This window comes from Schistocerca cancellata, chromosome 5, assembly GCF_023864275.1.
Source record: "Schistocerca cancellata isolate TAMUIC-IGC-003103 chromosome 5, iqSchCanc2.1, whole genome shotgun sequence".
NCBI lineage: Eukaryota > Metazoa > Arthropoda > Insecta > Orthoptera > Acrididae > Schistocerca > Schistocerca cancellata.
The window spans coordinates 362,129,313-362,144,843 of NC_064630.1; the positions used below are offsets into that span (position 1 = coordinate 362,129,313).

The following is a 15,531-nucleotide window of genomic DNA, read 5'->3' on the forward strand; positions in this document are numbered from 1 at the left end:
GTGGCTGACCACAAAGAGGTATATCTTGTCATAGGCCTATTGAATGCAGCATATTCAGTGACTTGTCCTCAGACTGGATACTTGTTATTATTTTGATGTGAGTTGCATCGAAGGGCATATCCATATACTAATATATATAGTTTTTATTTAGCTGATTGTCTTGATGTTGGTTTATTTGTCTTCTTTAGAGGCATGATAACGCCCACAGACTGGGCAGGTGTGTAGAAAATCGACTAATGAAAGAACTGTGGAAATCTGGCAACTATCAGATTACGAAATGAAGTAAAGTAACTGAATTTTTAATCGATTGTATCCTGAAACTTTTCACACATTATAAAGACACAATAAGAAGTAACAATTCGGACTATATGTCTGCTTCCTGCAGTGTCACACAAAGACTTGACCACCATTCATCGCATCTTCCCGCCAAATCCGTACGCACTGAACAAGAACAGAGATGCTATACAAATCAAGGTGTTTACATATTCGTCAGAGATAATCGTTGGTACATCTTTAGCAAAAGGTTTTTTAAGTGAATTCACAAAATTTTGTGTTGAATCTGTAACATACTTCTAATGATAAGCAATACAAACATTTAAGCATAAAATAATTAATTATTATGAGCATAGTTTCTTATGTGAACTTTTATTTTTGTAACCGAAGATACCGATACTCGTTTCTATCGTAGAATTCCGAAAGTTTCATGTGCTTGAAGACATTACAATCTTCAATGATTTGCGTCCCACGATAGTGATGAAATACTTGCTGTCTGTCGCCATGCGGTCAACTCTCCTTGCTGACTTCCCTTGTCACCGCAAAATAACAATGTACGTATAATCTGTGCCTATGATTATTCGAGGAATGGTGAGAGACTAAATAGTGCACGCAAGTTGAACTGTTCCATTGTGATTTGAAACGTTTATTGCCATGAAATATCCTGTTCTGCACTCAGTTAGACTGATTACCGTAACCCTTTACAAAACACATTCCAAGACAGTAAACAAATTTTAATTTCACGCCAAAAGTGTAAAATGAAACATTAATATTTGAACTATGTTTTAAATTATCTCAGAGCAACATTCGTGGGTGTTAATTATAGCTTTGAGAAACACAGAAGCTTGGCTGGTGGACTTTTGCTTCCGTCAGATAGAGCATTTAATCTCGAGGCTGTGACTGGTCTGTAGTATTTGTCGGCTTTTTCGGTCATTGTCTGACGCCTATGCTGTACATCAAATGGTTGAAATGGCTCTGAGCACTATGGGACTTAACTTCTAAGGTCATCAGTCCCCTAGAACTTAGAACTACTTAAACCTAACTAACCTAAGAACATCACAGACATCCATGCCCGAGGCAGGATTCGAACCTGCGACCGTAGCTGTCGCGCAGTTCCAGACTGTAGCGCCTAGAACCGCTCGGCCACCCCGGCCGGCTACTGTTCATCCATAGAGACTCAGCCTTCAGGAGTGTGTATGACAGTGACTTTGCTGAACTGGATCAGGCATCTACTAGCAATAGTTCCAACTGGGTGCCATAGTTTGCACCTATGATCTAAGTCTTCAACAACCTCTAAACACGGATTGATGTGTGCCACATCATATGTAGTTGCAAAATATTCCAGTCTCTCTGTCTCTTTTCAACATTATGAGAAGTCTGCTCGCTATACATATAAATTAAGCGAAAATGTGGAAGTTCATTTGAGTGTCAGATAACTAAAGGGTTACCACGAGGAGGCTCGATACGCAGGTAGGTAGCGTGTGCTGGGGTTAGCTCCAGGTCGCTGCAGAAAGCAGGAGTAGTGAGGCGTGGTGGTGGTGATTTGGGAGAGGGGGGGGGGAGGGGGTGATAGACAGCAGTGGACTGCTCGGCCGAAGCCGCCTGGAAATGCCACAGAGGCAAGGCTAAACTGTGTCACCGTGTGGCTATGGAAGCTAAGCAATATGGCAAGATATGAATGTGCTAAAATTAAATGTTCAAATATTCACTACAAACACGAAAATAACTTCCAGACGAGCGACAGAAAATTTGAAGACACCATTGAAATGATACTAAGGTGACGAATTAAATAAAGTTACTTCCGTATTTATAAAACAGCAGTTATGAGAAGTTATTAACATTTATGTGTAAAATAGTTTATAACAACACTAACAAAAGCTACAAGCATGCTAAAATGGGTACGATACACCATCTGACAGGACTTTGAGTTATCTGGAAGATGGGTTTATTCATAATAGAACAGAATAGACACATGAACTGTTATCAATAAATTATTTAATAAGTATTAAATGAGTGCTAAAACGAAGAGTTTTTCACAGCTACACGATAGATCAACATGACAGATTGCTACTATTACTCCAATTCATTTATAGTTGATTAATAAGAAAATTTATAAGTGAGTGTTTATACGTTATCTGTTTGAGCAACGTAGAGAGGAACCGCCAGACTGAATAAAGTAGTGTATTTGACTAGTGCTTGCCATTACCCGTTTGGTGTGAACTGCAAAATATAATTAAATTGTTTATTCTACAATGTTTAACATATATTGAGATAACAAACCTCTGCAAACTGTTAAAATGTATATAATGTATATCTGAAATACTTAAAATTATTAACACTTATGTACAGTGGAAAGTTAGTCTAACTTCCAGCCCAGCCCAGTAATTGGTCACGTGGAGGAAATTATGAAGGGGAAAGTAGGGCAAATTTCATGGTCTTCTGAAGTTCGTAGCCGGTTGGGTCACGTACTTCGCTTTGTTGAGTTTTTTGTTGAATATAGTCTTGAATTAGCATGTTGGGCATTAGGACTTATTCAGTTTAGTTGATTTGGTCCCTCCCACAATGCCTTTGGCTTTCAATAATCATTGCCTGCAAATACCTGCTTGCTCTGTTAGGTCAGTTCTTTCATATTTCTTTTGTTTCTCTGTTTATAATGTTGGTCTGCGTAAAGACCCTCTGAAAATATCTTGTGCTTAATCTGAATAAACTGATAGTGAACTTTAATACCGTAATTAGCTTTCATTAATAGCCTGATAAATCATTTCTTATTTCCCTTATTTACATATCTCATGTGGTCGATCGCAGCACATCAGTAGTCGGCGACTGCACGGGTGCTGCATGGCCAGGCAGCACCATCAGGCACGAACCAGGAAGAAGAAATAAACCACGCCTCCCGAGAGATTCCAGGCGTCATTACCGAGTGCAATGGTCTTCAGATACGGCCGCAAAGAACAAGCGTGGCAGTTCTATTAGTTTCGCAGTTCTGTCATGATGTCTGACTAGAGGTTCTACTGCCGCCTCTAGAGGACAGTGTAATTGTATCGTCGCTCAATCGAGACTAGTGACAGTTATTAATGTACAGCGTGCCGAGTGCCATCAAAGGACATATGTTGTCGTAGCTGCAGTAACCATTCAGAGTTCATTAACTGCAGCTTGTACTTTCATGCGTCTCAATGTATTCAGCTGCCTCTTGTGTATTTTGACAGCAAGCGATTCAATTGGATAATTAATTCCATTCGTGTTCCCACAGCCACAGAAGTGAATAGGTAAATATAATTCCAGTTTTTACATCAAATAAAGTGTTCTCGTTTGAGTGTTCGTTGAATTGATTGTTTCAGTTGTCCACTTGTGAGTTCAAAAGCAGAACACAACATATCATATTCATTTATCTGCTCTTATATATCACTGATAGTTGTTCAATCTGTATATTGAGTAAGCAGTAAAGGAAACAAAAGAAAAATTCGGAGTAGGTATTAAAATCCATGGAGAAGAAATAAAAACTTTAAGGTCCGCCGATGACATTGTATTTCTGTCAGAGACAGCAAAGGACTTGGAAGAGCACCTGAACGACATGGACAGTGTCTTCAAAGGAAGATATAAGATGAATATCAACAAAAGCAAAATGAGGATAATGGAATGTAGTCAAATTACGTCGGGTGATGCTGCGGGAATTAGATTAGGAAATGAGACACTTAAAGTAGTAAAGGAGTTTTGCTATTTGGGGAACAAAATAACTGATGATGGTCGAAGTAGAGAGGATATAAAATGTAGACTGGCAATGGCAGGGAAAGCGTTTCTGAAGAAGAGAAATCTGCTAACATCGAGTATAGATTTAAGTGTCAGGAAGTCGTTTCTGAAAGTATTTCTTTGGAGTGTAGCCATATATCGAAGTGAAACATGGACGATAATTAGTTTGGACAAGAAGAGAATAGAAGCTTTCGAAATGTGGTGCTACAGAAGAATGCTGAAGATTAGATGGGTAGATCACATAACTAATGAGGAGGTACTGAATAGAATTGGGGAGAAGAGGAGTTTGTGGCACAACTTGACTAGAAGAAGGTATCGGTTGGTAGGACATATTCTGATGCATCAAGGGATCACCAATTTAGTATTGGAGGGCAGCGTGGAGGGTAAAAATCGTAGAGGGAGACCAAGAGATGAATACACTAAGCAGATTCAGATGGATGTAGGCTGCAGTAGGTACTGGGAGATGAAGAAGCTTGCACAGGATAGAGTACCGTGGAGAGCTGCATCAAACCAGTCTCAGGACTGAAGACCAATACAACAACAGTTCTTTAGGCTGGTCAGTTGATTAATGTAACGGGTGTTTCTTTAAGGGCGCAACGCAACAGAACACACCCAAAACCGTATGTTAGTAAATGAACCATAAGCAGAGTCAAGATTGTACTCTGGACATCTGGTTGTTACGTAGCAGCATACTGATTTCAACAGACGATCAATTTCACAATAATTACCTATACCATAAAACCGCACGTTGCATTCTTGTGTTCCATAAAATTTGGTCTGGACATGTCCTTAAATTTCATTGGCCCCCTCACACCTCTCTTCTCGCCTGTTACATTTGTTGCTGTTACGGCGTTAAGTCAAGCGCCGGCACTCCAATCGGGAACAATAGAGCAGAGAGGGCTGCGACAAGACGTCAGCCAATTGCACGCTTTCCGACTCCTTCCAGTACGACAACGCGACAGCAACGGCCTCTATGTGAAATGGAAATAAGCATCACGCTCGACAGGTCGCGGTCCAGTCGAACAGCAGCCTCAAGACTAGTGACTTGCATAGAAGCGTCAAAGCTCATTAATTTGGTTGAACCCTCTTTGTATCAGACTTTGGAATTGTTACACTGGAGAAGATTGATTATTTTGCCTGACTCCCTATGCTTGCGACACCTCTATGTAATTCTCAAAGTTAAGTATATCATTTCCTTTCCGTAATAAAGCTCGTTAATACGATTTGCTTGAACTGATGTCTAGCGATCCGAGAAAGCAGGTTTCCTAGACGCCCTATCTTTGACGAATAGGCACGATTTAGCAGTTGCTATTAAGGAAAGTACTTCAAAAATGGTTCAAATGGCTCTGAACACTATGGGACTTAACATCTGAGGTCATCAGTCACCTAGAACTTAGAACTAATTAAACCTAACTAACCCAAGGACATCACACACATCCACGGCCGAGGCAGGATTCGAACATGCGACCGTAGCGGTCGCTCGGCTCCAGACTGCAGCGCCTAGAAACGCACGGCCACTCCAGCCGGCAAGGAAAGTACTCCTTACGTTCGATAACGGAGTACGCTCTAGACAAGAATGTTCTTTACTTTAAGCACTTCACTCCTGACTATTGTCTCGTTTACCAAGATCTCTCGAAATAAACCCGAATCCTTGTCCTGTCAAGTCGTAAGTCATATGCGATCCTGACATGTACACTTGCGTCTCCAAATTATCATTGACTTACACGTCAATACAGTCCTTTTCTTTTTTAAAATTTGTTGGCTTTCGCTTCGTGCCCATACAGCCATTTCAATAGCAGATTGTTAATTAGGTCGATACGAACGTAAGGACAACGCAACACTCAGTCCCCAAGTGAAGAAAATCTCCGACCCGGGCGGGAATGGAACTCGGGCTCCTTCGGTAGCAATCTGCCGCGTTGACCGTGCAACTATCAAGGCTGACGAATGCCATCCTTGAATCGGTCAGCCAGACCTGGACTTAAAGCAGCTAGTTTTCCAGAAAATGGTTTCTTTGGGTCTCGTGGGTATTTAGAGGGTGTCGTTACAGACACATCACAAGCATACGAAAGGCCACTGAGCTAACTTTCTCACCAGATTCCATTTATTTATGTGAGTCATTTAGACCCTGCTACACAACAGTATACCTAGTGGTTCGGAATATATAGCAAGGCAATGGCACACAGTTTTGCGATAAACAATGATAAGGCTGCACCTCATTTTTCTGATTTTGACACAATTTCGCAGAGAGACATTTCCTATTCCCCTGAGATTCAAAGCTTATGAAGAGATTTTAGCAACTATATCGTCATCCGGACATTAGATATGTTAGTTAGACCGTATCCAGTATCTTCCAGTTAACTTTGTTCGCGCCATAGAATGAATTTAATAATAAGAGATATGACTTTGGTATATCTGAACAGACATTGCAATCAATAAATATCTAGCGATTGCTTCTGTCTAGATGGCAACTACATTTTGAGTGATATAAACTGGTTTATATTTTTTTCTCCAAACAATTGATAATAGCTGATCTTGTGAAAAACTACATTCTCAAATAATGTAAATCGAGGTATCATTTTATAAAGAAGACTTTGAGTTATAAACAAATATCGGTGCACTTAACAAACATAAGCCAGTTTTATTGATTGGCCGTCCCTTTGTCTGCTCCAGCCATAATGCATTTGACGTGCGACGTCTTTGTGTTGGCAAAATTGCGAGTAAACAAAGTAGTACCTGAAGCATCTAAAAATGTAGCACTAAAAGGTATAATTAAAAAGGCAGAACTAAAAAGGATCCAGTTACGGTATTGTGCATGAGCTTCACACTACCACTATATTACTACTGATGTGTTTGCTACGCTGTTAGGGTTCACGGAAAATCATTAATTATACTTAGTTGTTCCTCAACTTCATCATATAACCCAATTTTGGACAGATATTAAGGATGTAACGGATGTAGCTGCACAGATGCACATATTTTGAGATGTGGTAGCCTAACATGTGCCCATAGTTATTTTTTCTCTGTGCCTAACAGTCTCGTGATGACTGGGTGTTGTGTGATGTTCTTAGGTTAGTTAGGTTTAAGTAGTTCTAAGTTCTAGGGGACTGATGACCATAGATGTTAAGTCCCATAGTGCTCAGAGCCATTTGAGCCATTTTGCCTAACAGTCTCCCCACAAACACATCACATAATTTACTGCCTGGTCTTTTCTGCAAGGTCGTAACTGCACCACTAACAAGGGGACCCTCCATATTGTAAATCACGGATTTTGATGCGCTTCAAATATGTTGTAGAAGCACTTACCCTGAGTACCTGGCTATCCGTTTTTTTTTTTAGCGACGGGCCTTGGTTTTTGATAAAATCGATTTTGAAGTTCATTGCGCCCTTTGTATATCCGTAACATTACGTATATTCCGAGCAAGTCAGCGTAGCGCAGCGGTAAAGGTTCACGGCTACCGCGCTGGAGGCAACCGTTTTCGAATCCTGCTCGCGGGGTAGATTTTCGGCGTATTTAATGGCATTTGTGATTTCGTCTTTTGATTATTCGTTCAACTCCTCTACTTGTGGATCTTTTTCTAGCTGCACTACTGCAGAAACACTTGGTTCTTCCATTTCACACAGTTTTTCTAACACTAGAGGCGCTTTGCGAGCAACACGCTGTAGTTAGATGCGAACGTGAAGGAATGCAGCTCTGATCCTCATTGGCCGCAACTGGGAGCTGGTGTTCCCGTTACGCCTAACGGTATTCACGGGAGAGGGGACGATAATGGGCGGAGATCGATTTCAGGTAATGCAAGAAGCGACCGTTGTACGAACTCCAACTGCGAACTACAAACGGAATGAATATTTGAAAAAATTAATAACTGAATATATCTTCATAATTTCGCAAACATTACACTGTTTGTTGATATTCTTTGAAATAAAATTGAAAAATTCGGTCGACTTTGAAAAGAGTACACGAGCAGGATTCGAACACGGTACCTCCAAAGCGGTGGCCGTGAATCTTTGCCGCTGCGCTACACTGACTTGTCCGAAATAGATCTAATGTTACTGGTATACAAAGGGCGCAATGAACTTCAAAATCGATTTGATCAAAAACCAAGGCCCGTCGCTAAAAAAAAACGGATAGCCAGATACTCAGGGTAAGTGCCTCTACAACATATTTGAAGCGCATCAAAATCCGTGATTTACAGTATGGAGGGTCCCCTTGTAAGTGGACTATGCCTGTCAGTATAGACTAATTGTTTTACGTCCATACATCACCGCTTCAACACTTGGCCGCGCTGAGTGGCCCTGACACGGATTGCGCGACCCGACCGATGACCACAGCAGTTTGGGCCCTCAGGAATTCACACACATTTGAATATTTCAATACCTGACCTGCTACCCAGGGGAAAATCTTCATTAGTAACTTGCTCTTGCCATACGAGGTTCATTCAAGTTCTAAGGCCTCCGAATTTTTCTCCAGACTGGAAAGAGATAGAAACATGCGCATTGTTTTAAAATGAGGCCGCGTTCATTGTCAATACGTCCCAGAGATGGCAGCACCGTACGGCAGATGGAATTTTACCGCCAGCGGCGAGAATGAGAACTGTTTTAAATACTTAAAATGGCGACGTCTTCCTTACTTGAACAGCGTGCAATCATTCGTTTTCTGAACTTGCGTGGTGTGAAACCAATTGAAATTCATCGACAGTTGAAGGAGACACATGGTGATGGAGTTATGGATGTGTCGAAAGTGCGTTCGTGGGTGCGACAGTTTAATGAAGGCAGAACATCGTGTGACAACAAACCGAAACAACCTCAGGCTCGCACAAGCCGGTCTGACGACATGATCAAGAAAGTGGAGAGAAATGTTTTGGGGGATCGCCGAATGACTGTTGAACAGATCGCCTCCAGAGTTGGCATTTCTGTGGGTTCTGTGCACACAATCCTGCATGACGACCTGAAAATGCGAAAAGTGTCATACAGGTGGGTGCCACGAATGCTGACGGACGACCACATGGCTGCCCATGTGGCATGTTGCCGAGCTATGTTGACGCACAACGACAGCATGAATGGGACTTTATTTTCGTCGGTTGTGACAATGGATGAGACGTGGATGCCATTTTTCAATCCAGAAAGAAAGCGCCAGTCAGCTCAATGGAAGCACACAGATTCACCGCCACCAAAAAAATTTCGGGTAACCGCCAGTGCTGAAAAAATGATGGTGTCCATGTTCTGGGACAGCGAGGGCGTAATCCTTACCCATTGCGTTCCAAAGGGCACTACGGTAACAGGTGCATCCTACGAAAATGTTTTGAAGAACAAATTCCTTCCTGCACTGCAACAAAAACGTCCGGGAAGGGCTGCGCGTGTGCTGTTTCACCAAGACAACGCACCCGCACATCGAGCAAATGTTACACAACAGTTTCTTCGTGATAACAACTTTGAAGTGATTCCTCATGCTCCCTACTCACCTGACCTGGCTCCTAGTGACTTTTGGCTTTTTCCAACAATGAAAGACACTCTCCGTGGCCGCACATTCACCAGCCGTGCTGCTATTGCCTCAGCGATTTTCCAGTGGTCAAAACAGACTCCTAAAGAAGCCTTCGCCGCTGCCATGGAATGATGGCGTCAGCGTTGTGAAAAATGTGTACGTCTGCAGGGCAATTACGTCGAGAAGTAACGCCAGTTTCATCGATTTCGGGTGAGTAGTTAATTAGAAAAAAAATCGGAGGCCTTAGAACTTGAATGCACCTCGTATGTTCTTGGCGATACTAACCAACATAAAACGTACTACTTCTAACAGCTATAAAAATTAGTCTGCAAATGATGTAAATACTAGTGTAATGTTGTTCAGTACACCGTTCTCCGTCACTAATAGAAATACGTGCACTTACAGGCGTTAAACCCTGGATACTGACGCAGACGTGCTGCACGTAGCTGAAAATCGAAGTAGTTACAGAAAAATATGTTTTTCTGCGGATTATACCTGGCGAATCATTCCATAAACTGTATCATTCACGGCCGGGCCTAGCGTTGTATGTTTCCATTTCGCCGTTGGGCGGCAATTCATGTGCGATAAAATTTTGTGAAATTTGCATAATTTTACGACCGCCACAGTTTTAGAGTGTGTTTGCATTCGAGTGTGAACAGCGCTTTTTGAGTGGGTTCCACTACATTAACTTTTGGTCGTTATTCACCGCAAAATTATATGTGGTCCGTCGCAATGTGGCAACTGACGACAGTAAAAATGTTTTATAATATTTCGCTTTCCTTAATGAATGTAGCGAAAGAAATATAAATACCAGCTCATAAAATATATCACCACATAAAAAAAAAACTGATAGCGGTCGTGGAAGTTACTTTATAACCAAGTCATAAAGTATCAAATTTCGTTGCCAACGGTGCTAGAAAATGACACCTCTTTTTTTTTTATACTGCACATTGCTCTGGACACATCTAGGTCGTTATGAATGTTCTTAATTGTCGAAGACTGTGTACGGACCGTTACGTCCAGGTACATCTGCATATAGTCTACAGGGTGTACGGGAACTCCTCGGACAAACTCTCAGAGGTTGTACTAGGATACCTAACGATTATTTTGGTATGACGACTCACGGTCTCCAACGGCTCGTTGCTGAGTCACTGCACTTCTTTTGGTTTCTCCTCCACACCCCACCAATTAGATTTGGTGTGTCTGTATTGCGCTGAAAATAGTGCAAACAGTACAAACAGTTAAGTGTCGACCCCTCACCATAACCGCTGTTGACAACATTAATGCCCTGAGTTAGCACTCAGTACTGCTCGCTTCTGTCTAGGGTTTTGTTGTCCTGCTTTGTTAGTTGTGCGTCAACAGTGATACACGTCTGTACTATGGATAGGTTTACTGATGGAGAGTTGGCCGATGCGCTCCTCTTGCATCGGTTCACTGAATGCAGTGGAAAAGCGACGCAACGACTCCGTAACTGTTCTCGCACATGGGGCAACCAAAGCATAGTACTTTAACGTTCCATGGTTGCTGCATTACTGCGTGTTATATATAGCAGTTTTGGTGATTGCATATTATAGGATTTTCCAATGTTGTGTAGGTATTTTGACAGAAACAAGAGCGATTACGGTGCACCACCGTAAATCCGAATGGGACGGATATAGGTGGGTGTGATGTATATGACAGACACACAAATGATTAAAATTTCAGATATAATTGGATGATTTTGTCAAGAGAAAGAGCTTCACAAACTGAGCAAATCAATAACGCGTTGGTCCATCTCTGGCCCTTATGGAGCTTGGCATTGACTTATACATTTGGTGGACTTCCTCGTGAGGGATATCGTGCCAAATTCTATCCAACTGGCGTGTTAGATCGTCAAAATCTCTGGCTGGTTGGGGGCACTCCAAAAGTTCTCAGTTGGGGAGAGATTCGGCGACCTTCCTCGCCAAGATAAGCAGTAGAAACTCTCGCCGTTTGCGAGTGGGCATTATCTTGCTGAAATGTAAGCTCAGGGTGGCATGCCATGATGGGCAACAAAACAGGTTGTAAAATACAATCGACGTACCGCTGTGCTTTCAGGATGCAGCGGACAACGACAAAAGAGGTTGTCCTAGAGTGTGATTACTGGTAATGGGTGAATAACGTTGAGGCACCTTGCATGGCTAATGCAAGGGGCCGCAGAAGTGGGTCAGTATGGATCGACGAGCTGAAGTTACATCAGAGACTAGTTGCTGATATGAAGAGTACCGCCGGCCGCGGTGGTCTAGCGGTTCTAGGCGCTCAGTCCGGAACCGCGCGACTGTTACGGTCGCAGGTTCGAATCCTGCCTCGGGCATGGATGTGTGTGATGTCCTTAGGTTAGTTAGGTTTAAGAAGTTCTACGTTCTAGGGGACTGATGACCACAGATGTTAAGTCCCATAGTGCTCAGAGCCATTTGAACCATTAAGAGTAGCACCCCACATTGTAGAGACTGTTTCCACGCCCTACCGTCAAACAAAAGTACGAGAGGCGCAGTGGCATTGACGCACAGGAAGGCAGAGCCGTTATGGCGTGGATGGTTTGATTGCTTGATGTCCAGGCAATCGTTGTGTTATGGCTCACATGACAGTAACCAGTGCTTCAGCAAAACAAGGTTGGGCCTACGTCATATAAATACGCCTAATTTCTTGTCAAACGCTGCTTTGGCCAGCAAGGTGTCCAGATTTCTACCAAACTGAGAACGTGTGGAGAGTTATCGGCAGGATCCTCCAACCAGCTCGGGAATTTGATGATCAAATGCGCCAGTTGGAGAGAATGTGGCGCTATGTCCCTCGGGAGGACATCCAAAAATCTATCAATGGATGGACCTTATTGACTTGCTCAATTTGTGAAGCTCTTTCTCTTGACTAAATCATCCAATTTTTCTGAAATTCTAGGCATTTGTTTGTCTGTTCATGTACAGCATATCTACCTATATCCGCCTCATTCGGATAATTCCTCAGTCGTGCGTCGCTTCTATTTTGTTCTAGAGTCTGTAAAGGGACGCCAGAGACCGTGGGTCCCTTACACCAAAACACTGAGAAGGTAAACCTGAAGAACATCTGAAAGTTCGTCAATAGAGTTCTGGTTCACCTTTACACTTTGCAAACGACGGCACAGTACCTGGAATAGGGTCCATTCCACCAATATTAGACATTTTCTCCGCTGCTCCAATACTGTACTGAATGAGGGGAAACATGGCTGTCTAAATGCCTCTGTATGCGCCCTAGTATGTAACATGTTGTATGCATGATTCCTGCTAGAGAAATCGGACTGAAGCACAGTCCTCTTCGAATGCCGGTTCTCTAAATTTATACAACAGCCTCCCTCGAAGTTCCCTTTCTTCCGAAGATACTCATTTAAATGCCCGAATCACTTCCGATACATTTATGTTTGTATGAGCTGTACCGATCTGTTATAGTCCTAACAACGAATACATAACTTTGAAGCTCTGAGTCTGTTCCAGCAATGTCTGAGCCGCAATTCACAAAATGCAGGGTCCAGTCACATGCGACCACCGCATATGTTAGACATCAACGTACAATAACCACTCATAGACGGCAAGTGGCATGACTAGCAGTGGAGGGCATGTAAATCGTGTCGGGATGACACAGAAAAAAGTGCAGTCGTTCTTATAAAGCGGAAACTGAGCGACTTATGTGACGACCAAAAGGCATGGAAATTGGCTTTTGGGTCAAGGGTGGAGAGATTTCCTAGTCCGCAGCTCGTGGTGTAGTGGTTAACGTTGCTGCCTCTGGATCACGGGGTCCCGCGTTTGATTCACGGGCGGGTCGGGGATTTTCTCCACGCGGGGACTGCGTGTTTGAGCTGTACTATCATTTCATCAAAATTTGGGAAATGGCGAGACTGGACAGTGTAAGGATTGGGAATTTGTACGGGCGCTGATGACCAAGTCGTTGAGCGGCTCACAAACCAAAAATCCCCATGAAGCATTTCCCAAACGGCTAACTCTGTAAAATGTACGCATGCCGCAGTGGTTAAACTATGCCGTGCGTGACAATATGGCGCTATCCGAAACCAGCACTGAGGCAACTGTGGTGAACCACAGGGCATAGATGACAGGAGTGAATGACGGATTTGGAGACGTGTACAGGTGAACAGATGTGTAGCCGTTGAGCAACTGACCGCCCTGTTGAACCAAGGAGCTACCAACAGTGTCTTCTCAACCACCAGTCGGCGAACGTTGCTGCGTATGGGCCTCCACAGCATTCGCCATATTCATGCACCCTTACTGTCTGCTGTTCATCGGCGACGAAGGGTGAAATTCGCACTCCAGTAACGCAACTGTACGTCCACTGAGTGACAACATATGGCTTATTCAGATGGATCGCGTTTTATGGCTGTTGGTGTGTACGACCCTGAAAGGCCATAGAGGAATAGCTATGGTCTGGCATTTCCTACGTGATCTCGTTATTCTGGAAGGCACAGTGGATCAGCGCATGTATGCTTCTCTCCTTGGGGACCATGTCGACCACTACATGCAGATTGTTTTCTCCTCGTCGCAATATCATCTACCAGTAGGACAATGCGTAATGCCACACAGCTCATAGTGTACGTGCGTGGTTCAAAGAGTACCAGGTTCAGTTTACCGCTCTGTCCTCGCCACTAAACTCTCCAGATTTAAACCCAATCGAGAATCTGTGTGACAACCTTGATCAGGCTGTTCACGCCATGGATCCTGAACCGAGAAACCTAGCGCCTCTGGCCACGGCACCGGAGTCGTCATGGCTACACTTCCCTGTCGGTACCTTCCAGAATCTCACTGATTCTCTTCCTGCATCTCTGCACTGTAAAAGCTTATACGGGCTTTTGACAGGCGGTCATATAAATGTGAATGGACCATACAGCAGTTTTGGATATAGCTTGAAGAGTACTAGCGTTTAGCACTGTTCGTTGTAACCTCATTGAGACCCTTCCGATATTTGGCCATGAAACTCGGTGACAGGCGTCTTAAGAAGACATGCGGTCAGGTATATTAGCACGCAAAGAGTGAAATGGAAGGCGGCATCCTGTGGTGGCGTCTGTAGCGCCATTAGGAATAGGAATACGTGACCCGCGCTGGTGCCAGCTGGCGGACCATCTATGAGTTGAGTCTTCAGCTCAGATATGGGCGGCCCGGAGCTCGCTGTGTGCGGTCGTCTAGATATTATCGATATGCCAGAGTGATAAGTGCAACTTCCTTTCGGAAGTACTTACATAACTTTTCACTTTCTGCAGTTCACTCCTGCTACCACGATAATTTCAAAGAGTGTGTTCCAGTCAACAACATCGAAAGATTTCTCTGAGTCTATAGTTGTTATAAACTGATGATTGCCTTTCTTCAGTCTACCTTGTGAGTAAAGTTGGTTCAAATGGTTCAAGTGGCTCTGAGCACTATGGGACTTAACATCTATGGTCATCAGTCCCCTAGAACTTAGAACTACTTAAACCTAACTAACCTAAGGACATCACACAACACCCAGTCATCACGAGGCAGAGAAAATCCCTAACCCCGGCGGGAATCGAACCCGGGAACCCTGGCGCAGGAAGCGAGAACACTACCACACGACCACGAGCTGCAGACGAGTAGAGTTGTAAAACTTCGGTAAGGTACCGTTGACTGTCATAAGCAGACGTAGACTATGGCAGTTTTGGTGGTACCCTTGGTCCGTTAAGGCCAACGGCCTTGCCGCGGTGGTAACACTGGTTCTCCTCAGATCACCGAAGTTAAGCGCTGTTGGGCTGGGAAGGCACCTAGATGGGTGACCATCCGGTCTGCCGAGCGCTGTTGGCAAGCGGGGTGCACTCTGCCATTGTGAAGCAAACTGAGGAGCTACTTGATTGAGAAGTAGCGGCTCCGGTCTCGTAAACTTACATACCGTCAGGAGAGTGGTGTACTGACCACTTGCCTCTCCTTATCCGCGTCAAGTGACGCCTGTAGGCTTAGGATGACACGGCGGCCGGTCGGTGCTGTTGGGTCTTCCAACACCTGTTCGGACGGAGTTTAGTTTAGTTT

At 43.6% G+C, this 15,531-nt stretch overlaps 1 protein-coding gene and 1 pseudogene across 1 annotated transcript in view; one reads left to right on the top strand and one right to left on the bottom strand.

The window, feature by feature from the left end:
• Positions 1–15,531, bottom strand: part of LOC126187524 (spondin-2-like) — a 612,132-nt gene that overhangs the window by 175,791 nt on the left and 420,810 nt on the right. The gene's annotated exons all lie outside the window — the stretch shown is intronic.
• On the top strand, positions 15,192–15,309 carry LOC126189373 (5S ribosomal RNA; annotated as a pseudogene).